General features: G+C 36.7%; 1 long non-coding RNA gene and 1 pseudogene across 2 annotated transcripts in view; one reads left to right on the top strand and one right to left on the bottom strand.

The window, feature by feature from the left end:
* LOC131867884 (violaxanthin de-epoxidase, chloroplastic-like) overlaps positions 1–23,015 on the top strand; it is a 121,356-nt pseudogene that overhangs the window by 28,658 nt on the left and 69,683 nt on the right.
* The window catches only part of LOC131873668 (uncharacterized), a 44,430-nt gene continuing 40,903 nt past the window's right edge, over positions 19,489–23,015 (bottom strand). The window contains exons 2-4 of one of the 2 annotated variants that reach the window (XR_009371595.1): positions 20,214–20,292; positions 19,989–20,034; positions 19,489–19,831 (exon numbers count right to left, since the gene is read on the bottom strand). This is a non-coding gene — a long non-coding RNA (uncharacterized LOC131873668). Of the gene's footprint in view, positions 20,035–20,213; positions 20,293–23,015 lie in introns of both variants that reach the window. The other variant, XR_009371594.1, reaches the window with a different exon arrangement.

The following is a 23,015-nucleotide window of genomic DNA, read 5'->3' as shown; positions in this document are numbered from 1 at the left end:
AAATATGATGTTGATGATGTTGAGTGGTTGTCATTCATGTCAACATAATGGTTGTCATTGATGTTCTTGGTATTGGTGACTTGGAATATGTGTTCCCGGAATCTTTGGTGCTCCAGAAGATGTGTCGGTAGATCAGATGTGTTGTTAGTGATCCGGATATCTCTAGTTATCGGATATGGTATTGATTGATGGTATTCATGCGTATCAAGGTTCCATTCTTATTTTTGATGTTTTGGGCAATGATGTTTGGGTCTGGATTATGTCCGGAATTCGAGGTAGTGTAGCGGCTTTTGATGTAGCGTGTGAGTCATTTTCCTGGGTCCGGAATTTGTAATGATTGCAACGTGTTGATCAAACCATTGATGTGTGTTGTGGTATGGTCTACTTCTCATTCCTTCCCACCATCGGAATGTTTAGTGTTGACCTATTTTAGATCTCTGTCTTGGCTGACTTGGAAGATTATACTTCCCGAAAAACAGTATATATATGAGAATGATCTGATCGAGTTAGATACAGAAAAAGTGTTGCATTGTTTTGAAAATATGTGAGATTGGAAAGGAAAGATCTGACTATTGGCGATATGTGAGAGTGAGTTGGTATTGAGGCACCGGAAGCAGTCTGGTTTTGCATATTGTGTTTCAGTGGTGGATTCTTTCTTTGTTTCTTTCTCTCTTTCTTTAGCAGTGAGCCTTTTTTTCTGGGCAATGAGCCCACTTGCAGTGAGCATTCTAGCAGTGAACCACCCTTTGTAAAAATCACCTTAACTGGTGTCACCTTAACTAGTGTTTTATATTGAGAACTAACATTTTCCGTGGTTTTTCCCTTCTTGGGTTTTCCACATCATATTTGATGTTCATTGTGTGATCTGTTATATGTTTATGTTTTTCATGTTATATATGTCTTAGTTAATTTTGTTGGTTTGGATCCGAATGTGAAAAGAATAAAAGCAATTGTTTTAAGTTATCAACTGATTCACCCACCCTCTCAGCTGCCCGGATATTCAACAGATATGGTGGGCATATTCCTTAAAATGACCTTACTAATATCTTGTATCATCGAGGCTAAATAGGGATTGGGATGGGATGGCTTAAGAATTCATTGAGAATTCTGTTGTTGGTCATTATTATTTCCTTGTATGCCATTCCCTTTAATGTAAGATCAAATTTTCAATGGAATATAATAGTATTCTGACTGGACCGAGTCTTATAAAATATTAATAGAGAAAACCCCATTTTCTTGTGACGACTACTACCTAAAAATGTTAGTCAAGATGTCTTTTCTTTTCAAAAATTTTAATTTCTGACCTTGAACTGTATTAGTAAAATTGCTTGCTCTGCCCTTGTTGTACTCAGATTGTCCATAGCAAAATCATCAAAGAAGAGGGAAGGTCTCAAATTTCAGGAGCCTTGTGTTCATAAATATTTTCAAGTTAGCAGCTCTAAATCAAACTTTGCAATACTTTACATGATCTGGTGTAGCTTGTATACACTTAAAAAATGACCTTATTATCATCTTATTCTGTCAAATCTTGTGAGGAAATTAACATCCCAGATAGGTATTGGGGTGAGCCATCTTAAGAACTTGTTGGAAAGTGTATTGTGGTCTGTTTTTATTCCTTAGATTCCTTTCGCTTTGATGTAAGATCAAAATTTCAATAGACCACAAGATCATTATGACTAGGAACAAGACTTCCTAAAGAACTGATAGAGATCCCATTTTCTTGTGACAATTGCCAGCCTCAATAATGAGCTAGAAACCAGATATGTTATTGGAGACATGTCAATTCTATTTGAGAATTCCAATTTCTGACCTTGAGCAGGATTGGTAAAATTACTTTCTTTGCGGCTACTGTACTGAGCCTGCTTGGAGCAGAATCATCAAAGAAAAGGTGAAGTTTCAATTGGGAGCATTGTATTCTTAAATATTTTCTACTGGGTTTGGACAACTTTGGATCAAACTCCTTTCCAGTTTTTGTTATGATCTGATATGGTTTGTATGCATCTGAAAGTAGCCTTACTATTATATTGCTCTTCACACTTTTCATGGCAATAACCTCCCAAATAGGTATTGGGGGAGGCAGTCCCATATGCCTTTCCCTTGGTGCCCTCCTTTTCCTATCATTTCTTCAGCCTCCTCATTCTGCCATCATTTTGGCTTTTGGTCCCCTTCTTGGCTCCTTCGTTTCATCTGTTTTCTCCTTTTCTATCCTTGTCTGTCAAACATCATTGTCCTGGTTGATAATTATCTGCTTGTCCCCTTATTTGGCCAACACCATTGGCTGGACTGATTATTTATTTATTTTATTCATCGGATGGGCTGATGATATGGCTATTTTAGAATTTGGTTTATAGGGTTTAACACCTACAAACAAGTTTCCTTTTGCCATTTCTGGGGGTAGAAAGAAACAATCTTCGCTGGTCATATTTGCAACTACACTTTGTGATTATTAAAGAACTATGGGAAAGAGCACTTTACAAAAGGAAAACAAGTTACATGCAAGAATAATTGAAAATTCAACGATAGGAGATTCACTCTAGTGTATACCAAGTCTATAGAGTTCCTAGCCATGGTCTGCTAGGATTTCTTTTATATGCCTTGACGTCACCTACAACCATTTCCTCACAAGTGCTTAATCCAAGGAGGTTAATGTGCTCACAGATTAATTCAAGGTAAGCATCTCTTTATCCCACCCATTTAATTATGCAGGTCAGATTTCTCATTGTATGCTTGTTACTTTATTATCACATGATATTTATTTTATTATTGTCCTACATTTATCCACTGGCTTAACCATCTTCTAACTTATTGCCTTACATTACACCCTGGCTTACTTTTCAACTTTGTTATCCTTTTACCTTGTTAACCAATGCATTGTCCACCCTGATATCTTATATAGGTTGTCATAGTTATCATTATGTTTCTGCTAAGATATGTTGTCTGCCTTTCCTTGCGTAGAGGTTGATATTATTGGAAACCTTTGTCTTAGAGTCTGCATCATCTACTTTAATCACTAGCTTGCTTTTACAATAGAACAGAAGTTGTTCACAAACCAACCTCTTTAGAGGATTCAAATCCTATACAAGTTCCATCCTATTAGTTTTAAGGACTTCTCTGTTGCACCTAATCCAAATTACCCTGCAAGGAGGAATGAGCGACATCTTCTTTTGAATAACTTTGCATGAGCATGTTGACCACAGTCTAAAACGTGTCTGTCTTCTAGGGAGCTATCTACTGACTCTGTTGTATCTACAATAAAACTAGTTCTCATCCAAATTTAATTAACCTTATCTTTAAGGAAAATTTGATTAAGAGGTACATTTATACAAAAGGGGCAAACAAATGGCCCCACGGAGCTTATTTTCAGTATATTGCCCCCAACCATTGCACACCCACATATACTGGTTGCATAATCTATACTTTGACATAGCCAATAGTAAGCCAAAATTATTTTTAAAATATTGGAGATCTTTGCTACAAAGGCATTGATAGGAGTCTAGGACAACTCAACCTTACAGTTGTACTATCTTTAATCCAGGCCACCAAATCAGGTTCCTTTTTTAAATAAATTTTCCAAAGTAGGAGTTTTCTTTTGACAAAAGAAATGCTATCAGCAAGATATTTTTTAAACAAGCTTCGTTATAAAAAAAAAATGCTATATTACAAAGGAATTTGCTTGGGATAGTTTATTAGATAACGCATTCCTTGTACTTGCATTATGCATACACAGATGGAAAAAAAGAGGCATTTTATTCATGTGATTGGCACATAAGTATTCCTCTCAAACCCTCATAATTAGAACTAGATTACAGTCATCATCATGTCTATCAGGTCACTCCTTGGTAGGATTCATTTGATGTTCATCATAGGCATCCTGTTGTAACCGAAGCTATTCAATTCATGTTTATATTCAAGTTTCAACTCTTCATATCCATCCTACCTTATCCAAATAATGTGGAGAGGCAACCAAAGTTCCCTGCAGGTTTAACACACAGAAAATCTATTTGGAGATAAGAAAGACACATTGTTAAAAAGTAGGACATCAATGTTCTCTCCAAAGAAAGAAAAATTAAATCTCCACAGAAAAAGTTTATAATATATCAAAGGAAATCTATGTTCTTTCAACGTAATTGATAAAAAGAATGTATTAGCTGAAGGATGTTTATACACCATCCTATTTTCATGGATTGTAGGATTCATCCACACTATTATATAGTGATAATAGCCAATTCATCATCAGATTGATAATGGAACATGTTTGTCGGCTTGAATTTGATAATGGCAAATGAGTTATCAAGGGTAAATTCAACAAACTTTCCATTCTTGGAAAATGTGTTTTGGCCAAGGATAGATTGTTCTAACTCGCAACTTTTTATGCCCCAATTATTATCTTTTCATTGTATGGAATGTAGGCTTATGAAGTAGCCAACCAGTTGAGGTAATTATATATTGCATCTTCTATTTCACTTTACTTAATTTGTTTTATTTAGTTGGGTGAATTAGGCAATAAATTAGTAATGAGGAAATTGCCAAACTCCTTCATTAATGGGCATCTTGTGCCACCACAACCTCATTCACTCGATTGACAATAGTAATTAGGTGTCACCACTCACTCCATCACCAAGCTAACTTCACTTGATGCCACTGCTCCTACATGTTGAGTCAATCCAATAGATCAATGTGGCTAACTCAACTCCTCTAGCCCACTTTTCATCCTAACTTGTGCATCTCAAAGTTTATATATTCTAGTCATTTCCTTTGATTTATATCATGAATAGAAATACTGAAATTCTTCCATTCTCCTTTCATATGCAATTGAATTCATATGTTATTTTTGCTCCTCAGGTAGATTTGATCATTGCAAACTAATTCTACATTAAATCTTACATGGTGTCAAAGCCGAGCAGATCATTTAATTCAAATTGAGATATCATTTTAGTTTTCTTTTACCTAAAGTTTATAATCTTGCAAATTGAGAGATAATCACCCATTGTAGGAGGCCTTCAAGAAGAGACTATCTCATAAAATTCACAAGATACAAAATATATACAATAGGTTTTCATTTTTTCCCTACCAGACAACATTAAATCAGCTTACTGTGTATTTAATAATTTATCTATTGGACTTGTTTGCATTTTGTAAGTTATATGCTTTTCAAGGTAATCTTGAGCAAAAAGGACCATACAATTGTGTTTGAGTGATCCTATAATGTCCCCTATTGGGGTATATCTAACTTTTGCCCAAAGGATGAATATAAAGAGCGGTACACGGAGAAGATGGATGCCTGTAAGAATATGATAAACAAAGAGTGGATGATTGAGCCTAGGCTTCATCATTCCAAGGCTCCCAAGACACTCATGTGCACAAACTTCAAAGAGGAGTATAGTGACTTAGTATTCTTGCTCAACAGAGTGATGGGGATGTCGCAGGGTGCAATATTCGATGGATGGATGTTCTATTTCATCCAGGATTGTCTTAGAGGGACATTGGTAAATTGGTCTAAGATCATAAGTGACAATCTAGACTTTCAGCTAAGGAATGTAGAGTGGTCCAAGTCATTCGCCATGACTTCTTACCTGATATACTTGCTTGCACAATTCGTTTCATAAAAAGGATTGATATGCACAGGTGAAGTCAAGAATGGGCAAGGAAAATTCAGGAGTCATGAATGCTACCCCCAGCTGAACATGTATAGAATTGAAGATTATAAGAGACTGAATGACGTATTCACAATGTACATCATGCGGATACTGCAAGGCGGAATCCACAGAAGATTGTCCAAGGAGGCAACAAAGCTAATAGAGAAATATGGATCGTGGTATATTCAGTTTCCCACTTTCACGTACCTTAGTATTCATGGGTTTCAATCCAAACCCTACAGGCTTCCTAGGTATCCGTTCGACAGAATGATCTTGTTGGAAGTGGTGAGACAACGTCTAGAGTTTGATGTCATTCAAAGAGAGAAGCATAGGAAAGGCATGATATTCCCTATTTCAATTGGGAAGACATCAGAGGTTTGCCAGTCTACCTTAGTTGTCGGCACTCCGAGTGAGGAGCTTGCATTCTATCGATTTGCAACCTTCAAGAAAAGAGAAAGATTTGATCCAGATAAGAAAGTTGGAAGGATCAGGGGAGAGAAGTTCATCCACAAAGTAGACATAGAAGATTATTGGGCCAACCTAATGGACGAGCAAGCAGTGAAGAGACGAATATGCTCCAAAATGTCATTGGATATCATGAGGAAATGTGGACTTTTCCTCATTCCTGATCAGGGGTTAGATGACAGGGATCATACGCATCCACAATATGAGAATGAAATGAAGAAGACAATCTTATTGCCTAATTGGTCAGAATATGAAGAGATTGATCTAAATGTATTGATGAGAGAGGTCTTGAGTTTCTCCCGTGCATGGATAGATATACAGATGAATAAGTTAGTTGATATGGATGTTCCCTTCACTTATGAAAAGATGAAGCCGAAAGAGTCTACTTTTGAAGATAATCAGAGGACTATCAGTGATGTCAAGATTCATGCAGACGAAGAGAGTCAAGCTCCCAAGAGAAGGAAGAACATGCCAGGAGGAGTCAAGGCTACAGGAAAGAAGATTGAGGAGGTGAAGAAGAAAAAACAAAAGACTATCATTCCCCCACCTATCATTCCTTCACCACCTCTCAGTGTCTCATCAATTAAGGTGATTGAAATAACAGAGCAGAATAAGGAAACCCAGCAATGTTCCAACACAGTGATACTACCAAAGAATATTCAGGAGTTACATGCCACAGCGACATCTGCACCTCCAAATGAGAATGATGATCAACCGGGATCCCCTACTGTCCTTTAGGAAGTTAGTTTGGGAAATGAGATTTACGATTTGACCAGGAATAATCCTGATGATGATGATGATGTTATCTCGGCATTGAGAGGACTTGATCAAGAAATGTGTCTCAATGATGGTATGGAAATGGCTGCTATTCCTGATTGGCTAATGAGAAGTATGGAGAAAAGTAAGAAAATGATAGAGGTACAACCTATTGATAACATTGATGACTACCTAGCTAGGAGTGCTAAGGAAAAAGAACCCAAGAGAGCGGATATTTTGTCGCATATAGCTAGAGATGAGACAGGAATGCGAATTGCGCAGGTTGTTGTTCCTATTGTAGGCGTGACAGCAGACATTACTACTCCCATGGATTTCCAGATCACTTCAGTTGCCCTTGGTCGTACATCAAGAGAGCAAGAGTTTCAGGAGGTTGGTGATAACCTCAAGGTGATCAACGCAAGGTTAGACAGAGAAATTGCAGAGAAGGAAAGGTACAAAGAAGAGAATGTCAGACTTAGAGAGTATATTGCGGGAATAAGGCGTGAGAATCCCACCCTTATTTCCCCTATTGCAGTTGACCATGGAATACATTCACACTATGAGGCAATGAGAGATACACTCTCAGAGGTGGAAAAGTGGATTGAGAGTGCAAGAAAACAAGCAGATGATTTCCTTACTCAGTTTGTCCAGGCATATGATAAGACAACAGGGCTCATGTTTAGAATCCAGTATTTGGAAGGAGTTTGGGAAGAATTCCGGCCTATTCAGGAGAAGACTATTCCACGCCCCAGGCTTTGAAAAAGATTCCTAATTCCACCTTGGTCAGTGAGAACATTGTGCACGGTGGAGACAGATATGAATTCCATAGCTGGTATTGTTCATTAGCCGTGAAGAGATCAACTTATGAGAACGCCCAATCGAGTTGTATGGAAATGGAGGGATTGATTCAGGACATTCAGATGAAGATCCTTGCCTCAATTGAGGAATTATTGGGTGTTGATGTTAGTGATGCTAGTGATTTACACTTAGCCGAATTAAAAGACAAGATGAAATTTATGTATTTTTGGACTCTTTGAAGAAGAGTCACATAGACGACTTGGTCTCTTTGTTGATTCATGTTCATATTTTGCAAAAGCTCATGCCAGATTGGGAGAACACTTTGGACGCTTGCTCGAATTCATTGGACGTGATTGATTTACAACAGGATACCTTGCCTAGCATTTCCATGGAGGAGTTAGATTCAATATTGGCTAGATTCTTGGAGTATGCTAGGAGAGAGAGAGATGAAGGGAGGAATCTTCTAGAAGATTCCCTATTTGATAAGTAGGTATCTTTTTATTGGGCCATATGTTGGTGGTGCCATTTTTTATGTAAACCCTAATTAGGGCAATTTTAGGGTTTTGTTGGCATGATCTTGGTCGTTGATTTTGTATCAATCTTGGCCATCCATTTTGTAAGAGACTCTATATATACCTCCTTGTCTCTCATTGTAAGAGAGTTTTTTGTAGAATTGTTGGTATATGCTACAGCTATTTGAATCGTAATCATTATTCAATTGTTGGTGATTTTGCTCTTCAAGTGTTGTCTTTGCATTCATGGTTCTCAATTCCTCCAAGTTAGATTAGAATTTTAGATTAGAATTTGTTTTCATGTATGTTAGATTGAGTGAAAGATTTGTTGAATTTATTTGTGTGGAATCCTTAATCCATACCACTAGCCTCTTGTCGTTGGTAAGTGCGCCTTGTGTGGTCAACTGGAGATTTGAGTGCTTAACTTCAACTATTACGCGTCCCTTGACAAGCATCAACTTGGATGGTGTCAAAGTTTGATGGTGATAGTCTGAAAATCTTTAAGAATATCTTAGACGATTGCACTAAGTTTGTGTCAATACATGTTTGTGAGACCTTGCCTAGTTTGAGATTTAATCATCATTTCCTACATTCCTAGGCCTAGAATAGATTTCCTGAACCCTATTCCTTTTGCCCATTTTTTAGTAAGATTTAAATTCGGAGCTTCATTGTTAAATCCTAAGTTATCAGCACACCTATTCCACATCTTCATGATCGAAGAAGATAATCCAAACATTTGCATAAGTCCCCAAATGAACACAGCAATTCACATCGACCATTGAGTTACCCACTCGTCAAGACCTGACATGTAGAAACCTTGGAATCATTTTAGGTGATATTATCCTTAGCATCTGAGGTGATTTTGTTCAAGAGAGGGTAAATTACCTTGGTATTTTATTCTGTAATGTTATGTGCGTAAAACACACATCAACAGGATTCAACTATGTAGTTTTTTATTCAAACTCACTAACCCATGTTTCATGAGTAGTGGTTCACATAAACCCATCTCTCATGAGAATGAATGGTACACTTCGCACTCATTGCATCTGAGTGATGCTCACAGAGGTGAAGCATCGGGCCTTCCTAGAAGGTCACCCATCCCAGTACTACTCCAACTCAAGCGTGCTTAGCCATGGAACTTCCCCCAAGGTTAAGCCCACTTAGCTTGCCACTGTAATATTCCCACTATTTTTTTTTGTTTTTTCAAAGCAATATCACAATCACCAATCACCTGTTAGGGTTAGAATAATATAAACTGAACAACTAGAAAGAACCCTACACTTTTTGATCACCGAGAGTCCAGACTGGGAGGGTGAGAGCATACGGTAGCAGGGAGTCGTTATAGATAAACTGCTGAATTGCTGAAATACAATACGGGCGGCAAGCCAACTGTTGATGTGTTTTTTATGCACATGCGAACACAGAATAAAATACCAAGGTATCTTATCCTCTCTTGAACAAAGTCTCTCATATGCTATGCTTCGCGATCAAATGAGACAACTCCAAGGTTACGAAATGTCAGGTCTTGACGTGTGGATAAGTTTAGTGGTTTGATGTGATAATGGTGGAATCACAAGGGGACTTACGTTGTACATAAATGCTCAATCTTATCATGGATCGGGATAAGTATGCCGATAACTTGGGATTTGGCAATGAAGCTCCGGACTTAATTCTTACTAAAAAATGAGCAAAAGGAATAGAATTCAGGAAATCTATTCTAAGCCTAGGAATGTAGGAAATGATGAATGGATCTAGTGGAATCAAACCAGGCAAGGTCTCACAATCAGGTATTGACACAAGCTTAGTGCAATCGTCTAAGGTATACTTAAAGATTTTCAGGCTATCACCATCAAACGTTGACACCATCCAGGTTGATGCTTGTCAAGGGACATGTAATAGTTGAAGTTAAGCTTACTTAAAATTTCAGTTGACCACACAAGGCGCACTTACCAACGGCAAGACGCTAGTGGTATGGATTAAGGATTCCACACAAATGAATTCAACAAATCTTTCACTCAATCTAAATATACATGAAAATAAATTATAATCTAACTTGGAAGAATTGAGAACCATGAATGCAAATACAACACTTGAAGAGCAAAATCACCAACAATTGAAAAATGATTATGATTCAAATAGCTGCAGCATATACCAACAATTCTACAAAAAATCTCTCTTACAAATGAGAGACAAGGAGGCATATATAGAGTCTCTTACAAAATGGATGGCCAAGATTGATCCAAGATCAACGGGCGAGATTACAAGATAAAACCCTAATTAGGGTTTGTACAACCACCATTACATTGGCCAATAAGAAATGAGGGTAGGTATGATAAATAATATTTGATGTAGCGCCATGTGTCACCTATTCCCTCCTTGAATGAATGTTGACTTGGTACCCTTTGATTGAACGAGTGGTGACTAGGATGCCACCTTAGCTTGCCTTGTACACTTAACCAATTTGCCTTGTACATTCTTCATCTTCACAATGTTTGGAATCCCTTATGATACTTTACATTCCATCCTTATGTTAAGGAATTCCATGAATTGTTCCCTCCTTATGTTTGGAAAATTTCCCAATCTTGGAATCTTGAAATATTTCCTTCCTTGATGTACTTTGATATTGAAATTCCTTGATGTGGTTCTAGATTTCTTGATGTAAAATCCTTTGTGTTCATTTCTTGAACTTGCTTTCCTTCATTTGTTCACCATCAAAGTGAAGTCTTCTTCATGATTGATCCAGTCCTCACCTTCGTCTTCTGGAATCTCTATCCGGAAATCCCCATCCAATCTTTGAAGTATTGATCTTCCTCATCCTCATTGCGTGCATCCTCCTTCACCTCAAGCCCTGATCATCGTACTTCCTTTCCTCGTAACAGTCTTGCAAAACAATCATTGAATCAAACACCCATGTGATAAACTTGATTTCAACCTTGGTGGGAAATCCATCCACATATGGACTGATCATTCCTCAAAACCATCCACATTATCCTTGTCCATTCTTCACTTGGTGGAAATTTGATGCCTATCTGGACAACTTCCTTCCTTTGTAATTCCGCCCTGCAGTGGAAATCCGACCCCCATCCTGACTCACTGTCCTTGAAAATCTTGTGTTGACTGGATCACCATTCCATGGAGTGGAAATCCAGACACCATCAAGACTTTCGTCCTGACATTTGTCCCAACATGTGATAGGTAGTCTTAGAAAATTGTAACACCAAGTTTGGAAAATATGAAGGTCAGGATTGAAATCTGGAAAATTCTCCTCAAGTAAACCAATTTTCAGACTTAGGATAAGTCTGATCATAATTGCTAAGTCTGAAGACATCCATGTAAACTCAGAAAATCAAGTATTTGGAGCCCAAAAATGAATGTCCAAGGATGGAAATATCACTTGGAGGTCTGAAAACACTCAGAAAGTGACTGATTTTTTATATCAAAGTTGTAATAAAAATTTGATTTTCTGAGGACAAAGTCTGAATACGCCCTCCAATGTCTGAAAATACTCAGAAAATGGTGTATTGAAGTCTGATTTTCTGATTCTTAAGTCTGAAGACACTCTGAAAAGGATGAATATCAATGGCTGGAAGTGGTCACAGCCATGTCACATGCTTGCATTTGAATTATTTTGACCTTCAAAACTCAGAAATGGTCACATCTGGGCACAACTATGTGGCTGGAAATGAAGTTTCAGTCTAAAGACAACCTGGTATACTCAAAAAAATGTCAAAAATGGTGCTCGGAAGTATACCACAATTCTGAAAATGCTTGGAAAAGGGTGTGGAAAAGTCTGATTTTTAGTTCTTAAAGTCTGAAGACACCCTTCCAAGGTCCAAAAATGGCTGCCCAATGTCCGAAGACAACCTTCAACTCTAATAAATCAGTCATTTAAACTTGTCGCAATCATAGGAAACACCTGTATTTGATGAATTTCACCTTCCCAAAGTGAAGTTTGTCAAATCTGGACACAAACAAAGAGCTGGTAAAAAAATCTCTGAAGACAAATCTGAAAATGGAGTTTCAGACTTAGATCAGCAATGGAAGCTCCACCAAATGCCCAAAAAACTCATAAGAAATGACGCCCAAGTAAAATTTTCCAAGTTGGCAAGTGGTTGGAAATGAAAATCAGTCTGAAGACAACCTACAACTATGGAGTTTCAGACTGTAACAACAATGGCAGCCCCTGAAAATGCACTGAAAAATCCTTCAAACAGCCCTTAACCAAAATCGCCTTAGTGTGGATGAGCTGGGTGATGAAGAATAATTTTGAAAATGTGTTCCTAGCCAACAATGGAGGTCAAATCATTCCTACCAATGGCGCCTAGCAAGGTCTGAAAATAATGGCAGCCACCAAGCATGAAGAAAATCACCCCAAATAACGGCACAAAGCACTCCCAAATAAAAATTGAAATTTTCCCAGCTACGGTGCCATTCCAAAATTCTGAAAATGTCTTCAATGGCAGCTCGGATCTGCAACAATGGAGGTTGGAACAGCCAAGCTGGAAAAAATGGAGGAAAGAATCCTCAACCCAACACTTCACTTCAGCACTTTGCAAAAATTGGCCAATAAGGGAGAAAAATCACCTTTCATGGAGACACCTGGCAGATTTAATAATAAAATAATGTTGGAGACTCCTCTCATATACTTGCTTTTACCTTTCACTTTCACCACACAAGCAATGTGGGATAAAACACTTGCATATATACTTGCTTGGTAAAAACTATCTTGCTTCTAGAAGGTTAAAATATTAAATGTTTATTGCAAGTTATTCAATTTTGCTTTTAAAATTTTAAATAATCATTAATCATCATTTAAAAACAATTAAAAATGAGGCTCACTTATTAAATATTTCGATTTAAGTCCAAATTGAGCCTCCAGAAGAAAATCGACTTAAGTTGGGATTAAAAAATCCCTTTAAAAATCATTAAAATGTCAAAAAATTTCCCACAGGGGAAAATCGATCCTAGCTTGGATAAAAATCCATACAAAACTTCATCAAAACACTCCAGGGGAAAATCGATGGGGGTATGGACAAGGAATCCACACTCCAAATTCACTTCATTTGCAAAAAATACTCCCTGGTGGAAATTCGACCTCAGTCTGGATGAAAATCCAGACTCAAAACTCATCAAAATGCTCTCAGTGGAAAATCGACCTCTGTCTGGATGAAAATCCGGACAAAAATCCGCACTCACTTTGTCACAAATATCCTGGTGGAAAATCGACCCAGGCATGGAATTATCCTCAACGTTGTCCGCACTATAGTCCGCACTTCTGGTGGAAAATCGATGGCAGTTTGGATAAATCCTGACACTTAGCCAAATTTTAGCACTTTCAGGGGAAAAACGACCCAGGTATGGATAAACAGTGGTGGAAAATAATAGCCAGTATGGATTTCAGGGGAAACCCATGTGTAGTGTGGATTTTGAGTGGGGGAATGGGTTGGGTAGTCTGGAATGTGAGGGGAAAAGCACCTTTAGCATGGAATTTGACCCTCTAACCCTTGGAATATGGTTTTCCCTTAGAAATTTAACATTTTAACCACTCAAAATCACTTAGAAACTTTAAATTTAGACTGGGCAAATTTTCCAAAATATTGAGCAAAACGCTAGGAAACATTGGGATAAAGTGCGAAATCAACTTAAATAATACCTTAGGAGCGAAAAAACAACTCCAAAAGGTCTAGGAATACCTTGGCACTTTAAAATCACTGATGCGCGTGTTTAAAAACACGTTAACGCTCAAAAGGTCAACACTTAGACAAAATTTAGGATCATTTAAATATCAACGTTTGTAACTTGATCCTATTCAAAATTCAAAAAACCCTCCCATCGACAAAGGCAAACACTAGGAAACTAGGCAAAACTTCTACTCTAAAAAGCGAAAAGTGGGGGGGTCCCCATTTGCAATGGGGCAATGTGTGAAGACGTCACAACACCAACTCCTTCTGCTTATCCAACGGGAAAAGCAAGGAACTTGGCAGTAAACCAACCAAGTGAACAACCTTCAAACACAAATCACTCTACCGCAATATTTTAGCGGGAGGACTAAATTACAAAACTACTCAACTCGACCGCTTATGCAGCGGAAGGATCATTACAACCAATATCACTCAACCACTTATGCAGCGGGAGGACTGAATTACAAAATATCAAATATAGGCGACAAGCCAACCTCTTCCACTTTTCAGCGGGATATGAAGATTACAATCCAAAACGGTTAGTAGTACTACTACTTAACCTTACAATAGAGAGGAAAGTGAGAGTAGAAGTATATTGCTGAACACAAGAGATAATGATCATCAAACTAATTCAACACAAAAACAGCAGGCTGGAAATGCATAACCAACAACCCATAAACTCACTAAAATTGCTCATATCTCACTCAAATCTCCCTCAATTCACTCCAAATCACTCCCAAACCAACACTAGACAAGCAGCAACTAAGAACAAACCAAAATAGAGCTACCAAACACTCCAAAACACCCCGCATGCATCCCAATGCACTCTCCAAAACCCATGCCTAGCTAGGATATTTTGATTTGCAATATAAAATTCAAAACTCAGAATATGGTGCTACAAACTTACAAGATGTATCGCCAACAGCAAGAAGAAGGTTTGAACCAATACCCAGAATGATCAGTCGCTCAGGTAGGGAGGTATTATCGAAAACTTGCTTCAGCCACAAGGAAACCAGCAACTCCAGGAATCACTAAACACTTCGAAAATACTAAAATATGAACTGAAAATGTAATAGACTACATCACACAGCTAGGTACTATATCTCAAGTACGAAACTGGAAACACTAGGGAGCCACACTCCGGAGCTTCAAAGTTCATACGCCAATCCGGCAACATAACGATGCAATTTTTCAAGATAGTAAAATGAGAGCCCAAGGCTCATATTCATAACTCCAAGCTCCCCCAAATTCAAATGCAAATGGCACCCAAACTCAACTCAAACTCCCTTCATTTCATTTCAAATTTCCTCCCAACATGGCGCCTACTTCCCCTCTTCCTAGGCAAGTTCGAACTTTGCCTTTGGTGGTGTTTTTTGCAATATAAAAATTATAAAACAAGAGATGTTTTATCCTTCCAAATTGCCGCCAAATAATACGCCATTTGACTTAGGAAAATAACACATGGATATCAAATAATTATTTTTCCCCGAGTCATCCTCAGTACATTTAATCAATAAATACAAATATTTAAATATTAAACCTTAGACAAGGAAATAATATTTAATTAAATCACTTATGACTCCCATACTGATCATCAAAAAAACCAGGATGAAGCGGATTAAAGAAGACCATAGAACTGTTGCAGGATCAAGACCCTGTCTACTGCCAAAAATAGAAATGCTCCATACTGCCACTTACTAAAAATAGTATGTCATGAATTACTACTTCGAAAAGCATGATCTTCGCACCCATTGACAGAGCATGGAAAGCTCAGTAAGACAGCATCATCCAAACAACCAACCTCTAATTTACTAAAAATAGTAAGTTCTCGCTTCACCAATGTTTGAAACCCTAATTTTTCATTCCACATAGCCTACGGGTCTCTGGAATAGGCCAATGGACCACTGAAAGCACATCATTGAGAAGGGGGCATTACAGCCACCCCATTTGCAAAACCTTCAACAAGTGTTGTGCCTTATGTACCATTCATTATAGAGCCCCTTTAGCTCATCAATTGATAAGTGGGAGATATTTTCCACAGCAAATCAAATTATAATATTGCTATCGAGATTCAACTGTGTAGTTTACAAGTCAAACTCATTGACCCATGTTTCATGAGTTGTGGTTCAAAAAAACCCATCTCTCATGCAAATAAATGGTACACTTGGCACTCATTTCATCTAGGTGATGCTCACAAAGTTGAACCATTGGGCCTTCCCAAGAGGTTACCCATCCCAGTACTACTCCAACTCAAGCGTGCTTAACCATAGAGTTTCCCCCAAGGCTAATCCCACTTAATATCCTTCAATGTTGAGTGAGGAGCTACGATGGAGTGGAAAGATTAGAACCTCCCCAAGTTTTCACTAGACTAGAGAAAAGGAAAATGTCAAATATTGGAATATGCAATTTATGAATTATGATGATGATTTTCAAAGGCAATCATTATAAATTCATAATAGTTGCTAGATAGCTATTGAATCAGGATTTCACATGATGATGCGATTTTGTACTCAATTTGTATTCAGATAAATTAAATTTAATAGAAAACACCTTCGCATTCATTTATAGACTAATTGGGTATATTTTCTCTTCGAATTTTGCAAAAAAAATTGTGTTTTGAAAGAAATTTAAGCAACTTTTAAAGTTTCAGTGTTTTCTGCTTAGTTTTTACCGAGTTTTCCAACTATGGTCAATGCAATTATGAATGAGGTATCTAGGAGTGAAACTTCCGAATTCTAATTATGGTACCTATGCAAAGCTTTTTGGTAGCTATGTCTTCCAGATTAATAAACACTACACATACCCTGATAGAGAACTGCATAGAGTTACAATATTGGCAAAGATTATCAAAAAATATCAAACTGAAGAAAGCATAGTCTAAAGTTAACACCATACATATAACCAATAGCACTTTAATCAAATACCTTCAATAACAACAAAGGTTAATTCTGGAAACCAAATAATCATACCAGAAATAATTGTAGCTAAAGGCAGAACTCTGTATGAAGGTGTGGGCAGCTATAGAAGGCAAAATATATCCTTAGTTCTATCACGAGTATGCAGCAACCCCAAAATAATATTTCACCACAATATTAGATTATTTCCAATAGTTGGGAAGTACAGTAGCAAATTAAAGATAGTACAACAACCTAAAATGAAGTATTAAATCATTGGAAGGCTTTGGTACTTCAGGTATATGGTGCGGCAAACCTATGAAGGCTTGCGGTTTCATATTGGATGGTATGAAAGCCAATTAACTCCTCTATAATAAGCTTTTCAAGTTTGAAACTATACAGCACTCCAATAAAAAAAATTGCTTGCCTCTAATATTCAAAGGATAAGGCTTTTTACTACTATTGAACCTCCCTTTTATCATTTGGGGATGTACGACAAACAAATGAGTATTATATAATACTCAAAATGATACAAATCCCTCTTAAAATTTGTACAACAGAAATGTTATTAAACATAATCAAAAGGATAGTATGGCAAACCATTAATGATATGGCCCAATTGAATTTGTCATTGAAAACTCAATTAAAAAAAATATTCTAAATGCACTTCAAATTGATATTAAATATGAAATCTTCCCACTCACAAGAAACATAAGACCAAATAGGGACTAGAAAAATAACAACTCTGTAAATCTAGAAATCCTCTGATTTGTGGCACAGTTTCTAAAATCTTCAAAATGCTCCTAAAATACATGCAATCACTGGATGGAATGATCTCTAATGGATATGAGGGTTTTCATCCCCAAATCCAATACAGAAACCACAAGGATTTTAATCTCCAAATCCAATCCAAATACCAAACCACAAGGATTTTAATCTCCAAATCCAATCCAAATACCAAGAGGGTTTTCATCCTACGATTTCAATACTAGAAAGTTTTTGTCCTTTGGCCAAAAGATGCACACCAAGTGTTCGAACTCCAAGAACGAGGTTTTGGCAACAACAGAATGGATTCTCTCTCCACCTAGCACCTCCTTTTATAACCTTTGGATGAGAATTTAATATTATTTTCTCTTTTTCCTTCTCCCTTCAAAACTTATTTTAAGAAGTGTCTAGATAGACTTTTTAAATAAACAATTGTTTTGGCCCCCTATCCTAACAACACTTTACAAAACAACATTTTAACAAATAAAATCTAAGTTACCTTTTCATGAATATAACATAAAGTTACTTTTTAAGCAACTTAAGTTAAATTATTACATTATTTCCTTCTGCTCAAAAGGGGACCTGACATCATATTTCCATGCTTCCTTTTGCATGTCTTTTCTCCAACTAAAGAAGGAAAAAAATTATGTTAGACCTTGGACCATCATGATGAGCTGGAGCTGTGTACCCCAAAGCTTATAACGAGACACGCAATCACTGTAGCCCCATTATCAAAGATAAAGAAAGGCATTTAGACTGAAAAGATACAAAACATATATGTTGATTATTCAAACCTTTTCTACCTCCCTATGTTTGAATGGAAGCAACCCTAGGAGATCTTTTTAATGTCATCTGTGTAATGAGAGAGTGCAATATTTTCCCTTTTCACTGAACATTTTACAGGCAGGTAGTCAATTATTAAATTGTAATATGTGAATAAGATATTTCTTTTGTTTCAAATGCAATTTCACAGATCCACATCCTTAGTTCCCCTTTTATTGTTGTGGTCAAATTTTAAATCTTTTTCAATGCTGATTATGTCCTTTTGTAGAGATGAATTGGTACGCTGCATTGCAGACCCAGCATGTGCAGCAAATATTGCTTGTATCGAGATGTGTAATAATCGTCCTGATGAGACAGCATGTCAGGTCTTTCTCTCTCCTCCCCACTTCCCATTTCTGTCAACCTTAAATTAGATGTATAACAGAGATGTAAGTTTATTAACCAGTATTACGCTTGCACTACACTAGGATTCTTCTTGCATTCTTGGTATAATTTGGAACTCAACTATTGATTCCAAGCAATGAAACCTGTTTCCAGATCAAATGTATAGATCTGTTTGAAAACGATGCTGTAGACCACTTCAATCAATGTGCATTATCACAAAAGAAATGTGTTGGTCAGAAAAAAGGTGAAGGCGCATCCCTTGTTCCAGAGCCTTCTGCTCTTGTTAAAAATTTCAATGTCAATGATTTCAGAGGAAAGTGGTACATAAGTGGAGGCTTGAATCCATTGTTCGATATATATGATTGCCAAGTCCACGAATTTTACCCTACATCAAGGAGTCTTATAGGAAAATTGTCATGGAGAATATCCACTCCTGGTGGTGGTTTCTTCACTCGTCGTGCTATTCAGAGATTTGTGCAAGACTCCTCTCAAGCTGGGATCTTTTACAATCATGATAACGAGTATCTTCATTATCAGGATGACTGGTATCTTATTTTATCCTTATATGTACAAAAATGTCTCATAAATTTCATTCTATTGGTATATAATTAGCTCTAGTTACCAAAAAAATGCATTTTAGTATTTGATTTTGCGTGGTTTGTTGGCTAATGTTTGCCTGTGTAATCATGGAAATCAAAAAATGAAAGCAGTACTTTCTCTAATCAGTTGCCTCGGTAATATTTTCCTTCATGTTAAATTTTTATGAAAAAATACATACCCAAAAATATTTCGATTGATCAATGAAACTTTTATTCCAGTAATATGAAATGCGTCACATAAGAGTCTAGAGTCTACCACAGATAGGTTGAGATTAAATGTATTCATGCCTGGTATTAGGTGTGGCATTGAGTTCAGACCAAACATTGGAATACATGATCATAATTGCATACTTTGTTTTCCAAAAGATATGCAAATGAAGGCCTAAGAATTAATTGGATTGCAATGGGAGGATTTCTATTTAATTCAAAACGATTGCATTTTAAACGTATACTAATGGATTATATCAGAACTTGGCTTTCTAGTTTCAAGATATCCAATTATTCGTTTTGTGTTGGAATGAAGTCCAGAACATTGCAAAGGGATAACACACGAACAGTCTGCATGCAATCTTGCAGAGTCAGTCCTTGTAAGTTGTAACTATTAGCTGATATTTAAAATAAATTATCATAACCCTTACAATATAAATGTTATCCTCTTGATTGCAACACAACCATGTGTAGAACTTTACACATGTCAATACAAAAAATCTTTTACCTTTTGCCATTTTAGCATGTTTATAGAAGTATACTGGCAATTATCCCTGCAAATTTATAGTTAATACCAGTAAATTTGATGTGTTCAGTAACTCTTCTATGGAAATCAGCCAACTCATAATAAATGTTATGTTTCTGTGATTTGAAAGTCTTTTCCTATTGGTATAGCTCCTAACTGAAAATATTTTCTTATTCGGATAACCCCTAATTGAGCAGACAGATATACCTGCAAGGAGAAAAGCTGACCATCCATCACCTTTGTAAGATCATCCTTGCCATTGATTCATTTCAGTGCTGAAAATGTCCTTTGCTCACAACATTATATCAAAATTAAGATAAATATGGCTAGTCATATAGAAAGCATACTTTACTCATTATGCAAAAACAAGTGTAAAAAGTTTATATACCTGGTTGTATGGATACATAGCATTTAATGTATTTTTGTTATTTAATCAACAAAGAAAGCTGAGCATTAGAGGTTACCTTTGGTTACATACCTGTTTCAATTTTATATGTTTATCCCAAAAAGTCTCTTGAATCATACTTTTTCCCTATTATCAACTTCAATATGATAGTTTTCCTCTGCATTGAATATATTGATTTGTTTTTGTATTTTTTTTTCATGTTTTCTAATTGTGCTGTATATCTTTCAAAGCAATTTTTTCTTTATATAATGTAATTCATACTATAATTCACCATCCTATTTATATATTCAACTCTACCACTCTCAATTTTATCCACTTTGGAAAGATGCAAATTTTGGTTGTCTTGTATTTCTTACAATTTTATATTTTTTAACAGATACACCCACAGATTTTCATATCCCCCAAATATGAGTGTATTTTAGGTGCTTTGTTAGTGCATCTTGTATCTCCCATACTTTGTAACTTTGATCCTAACCACACAACTAGTTTGGTTAATTTAGAATAGTTAAAGTGGCTTTAGAACACCTTGTATTCAACCTATTTGGCTAGAAAACAAAGTACATTATGCTGAAACAACAGACATCATTATGAGTACTATTTTGGTAGAGCATTCCATACATGCGAAAAAAAAACCTTCACAATATTGCCTTAGGTCTTTTAGTTTTAGAGTACTACATATAGTGGTGCCAAGTTTCAAGTCACTCATGTCATCAATATGAAACCCTAATGTAATGTCCCCTACTAGGAGGCTGCCAATTTTCCAATAATCAACACCCATTACTTAATATTACCATGCCTTAAATTAATTTATTTAATTAAATAACCATATTTATTCGTAGTACAATTGATAGTGGCTATATTCAAGCCCCAATTCTTACTTCCTTTCTAATCCTCAACCCTAGATGGGGATTTACTTGTCTAGGGTGCGATGACACCACCTCCATAATTGGGCCCAGGTTTCAGGAACATTCGTCCAGACCACCCTTGGGGCTCACCTAATTTGGGAGAATGTGGCTAAACTGGCTCCGAAAAGGGGTTATAAAACTCGTGTTATTGACTTTTCCAAAAAAAAACGAAAAATCAAAGCTGCAGCTAAATCTACTGATCACGATCAACGATCTGTAATTTTTGAAAAATTGTGTTATTGACATGCGGTTTTGGAGCTAGTTTAGCCGCAGCCAATTTGGGATGGATTTACTCCACCTCTCCCTAACAACACCATGCCTCTCCTTATGAGGGGGCAATAGAAATGATTAAGTAATTGGGCCTTTAAAAGGGACAAAACCTTTCACAATCAGATCTGCACTTCTTATTTAAATTAGTTCTCTTCTCCCTTTTATACCTCATATTTGGGGGGGTCACAACTTATCATTTGATGCCTTTTGACCATTCATTAACTTTAATCAAATTTTAATTATATTTAATTATATTCTTTTATATTTTAATTTAATTTTTATTTTTATTCTTTTGTATTTTAATTTTATTAACATTATTTATTATTAAATTATATTTCAAAGTAGGGACATGTTGTGACCTTTTCACACATCGCCCCATTGCTAACAAGGACACCCTCTTTTCCGGCTTTCTGCGTTGTTAGGTTAGGGTTTTGGCTGCTTAGTGGGCAATTTTGTGTTTCCCCTACCCGAGTCTCGGAGTTTTGATCATGCCTAGTGCCATCTAGGGTTTTTGAAGTTATAGGATCAAGTTGCAAACGTTGATATTTTAATGATCCTAAATTTTGTCTAAGTGTTGACCGTTTGAGCATTAACGCGTTTTTAAACACGCACATTAGTGATTTTAAAGTGCCAAGGTATTCCCAGACCTTTTAGAGTTGTCTTCTCACTCCTAAGGTATTATTTAAGTTGATTTCGCACTTTATCCCGATAATTTCCTAGCATTTTGCTCAATTTTTTGAAAAATTTGCTTAAGTCCAGTCTAAATTTGAAGTTTTTAAGTGATTTTGGGTGATTAAAATGTTAAATTTCTAAGGGAAATCCATATTACAAGGGTTAGAAGGTCAAATTCCATGCTAGAGATGCTTTTCCCCTCATATTCCAAACTACCCACCCTTTCCCCCACTCAAAATCCACACTACACATGGGTTTCCCCTGAAATCCATACTGGCTATGATTTTCCACCACTGTTTATCCATGCCTAGGTCGATTTTGCCCTGGAAGTGCTAAAATTTGGCTAAGTGTCAAGATTTTCCCAGACTGCCATTGATTTTCCACCAAGAGTGCAGACAGGAGTGCGGACAACGTTGAGGATGATTCCATGCCTAGGTCGATTTTCCACCAGGATGTTTTGTGACAAGTTAGTGCGGATTTTTATGCAGACTCTCAGTCTAGACTAAGGTCGATTTTCCACTGAGAGCTTCTTAGTGAGTTTTGAGTCCAGATTTTCATCCAAACTGAGGTCGAATTTCCACCAGGGAGTGATTTTTGCAAGTAAAGTGAATTTGGAGTGTGGATTTTGTGTCCAGACTACCATCGATTTTCCCCTGGGAAGTTTTATGTGCATTTTGATGAAATTTGAGCATAGATTTTTATCCAAGCTAGGATCGATTTTCCCTTATGGGGAAATTTTTGACATTTTAATGTTTT

This window comes from Cryptomeria japonica, chromosome 2 (assembly GCF_030272615.1).
Source record: "Cryptomeria japonica chromosome 2, Sugi_1.0, whole genome shotgun sequence".
NCBI lineage: Eukaryota > Viridiplantae > Streptophyta > Pinopsida > Cupressales > Cupressaceae > Cryptomeria > Cryptomeria japonica.
This window is presented reverse-complemented; position numbering and strand designations above follow the sequence as displayed.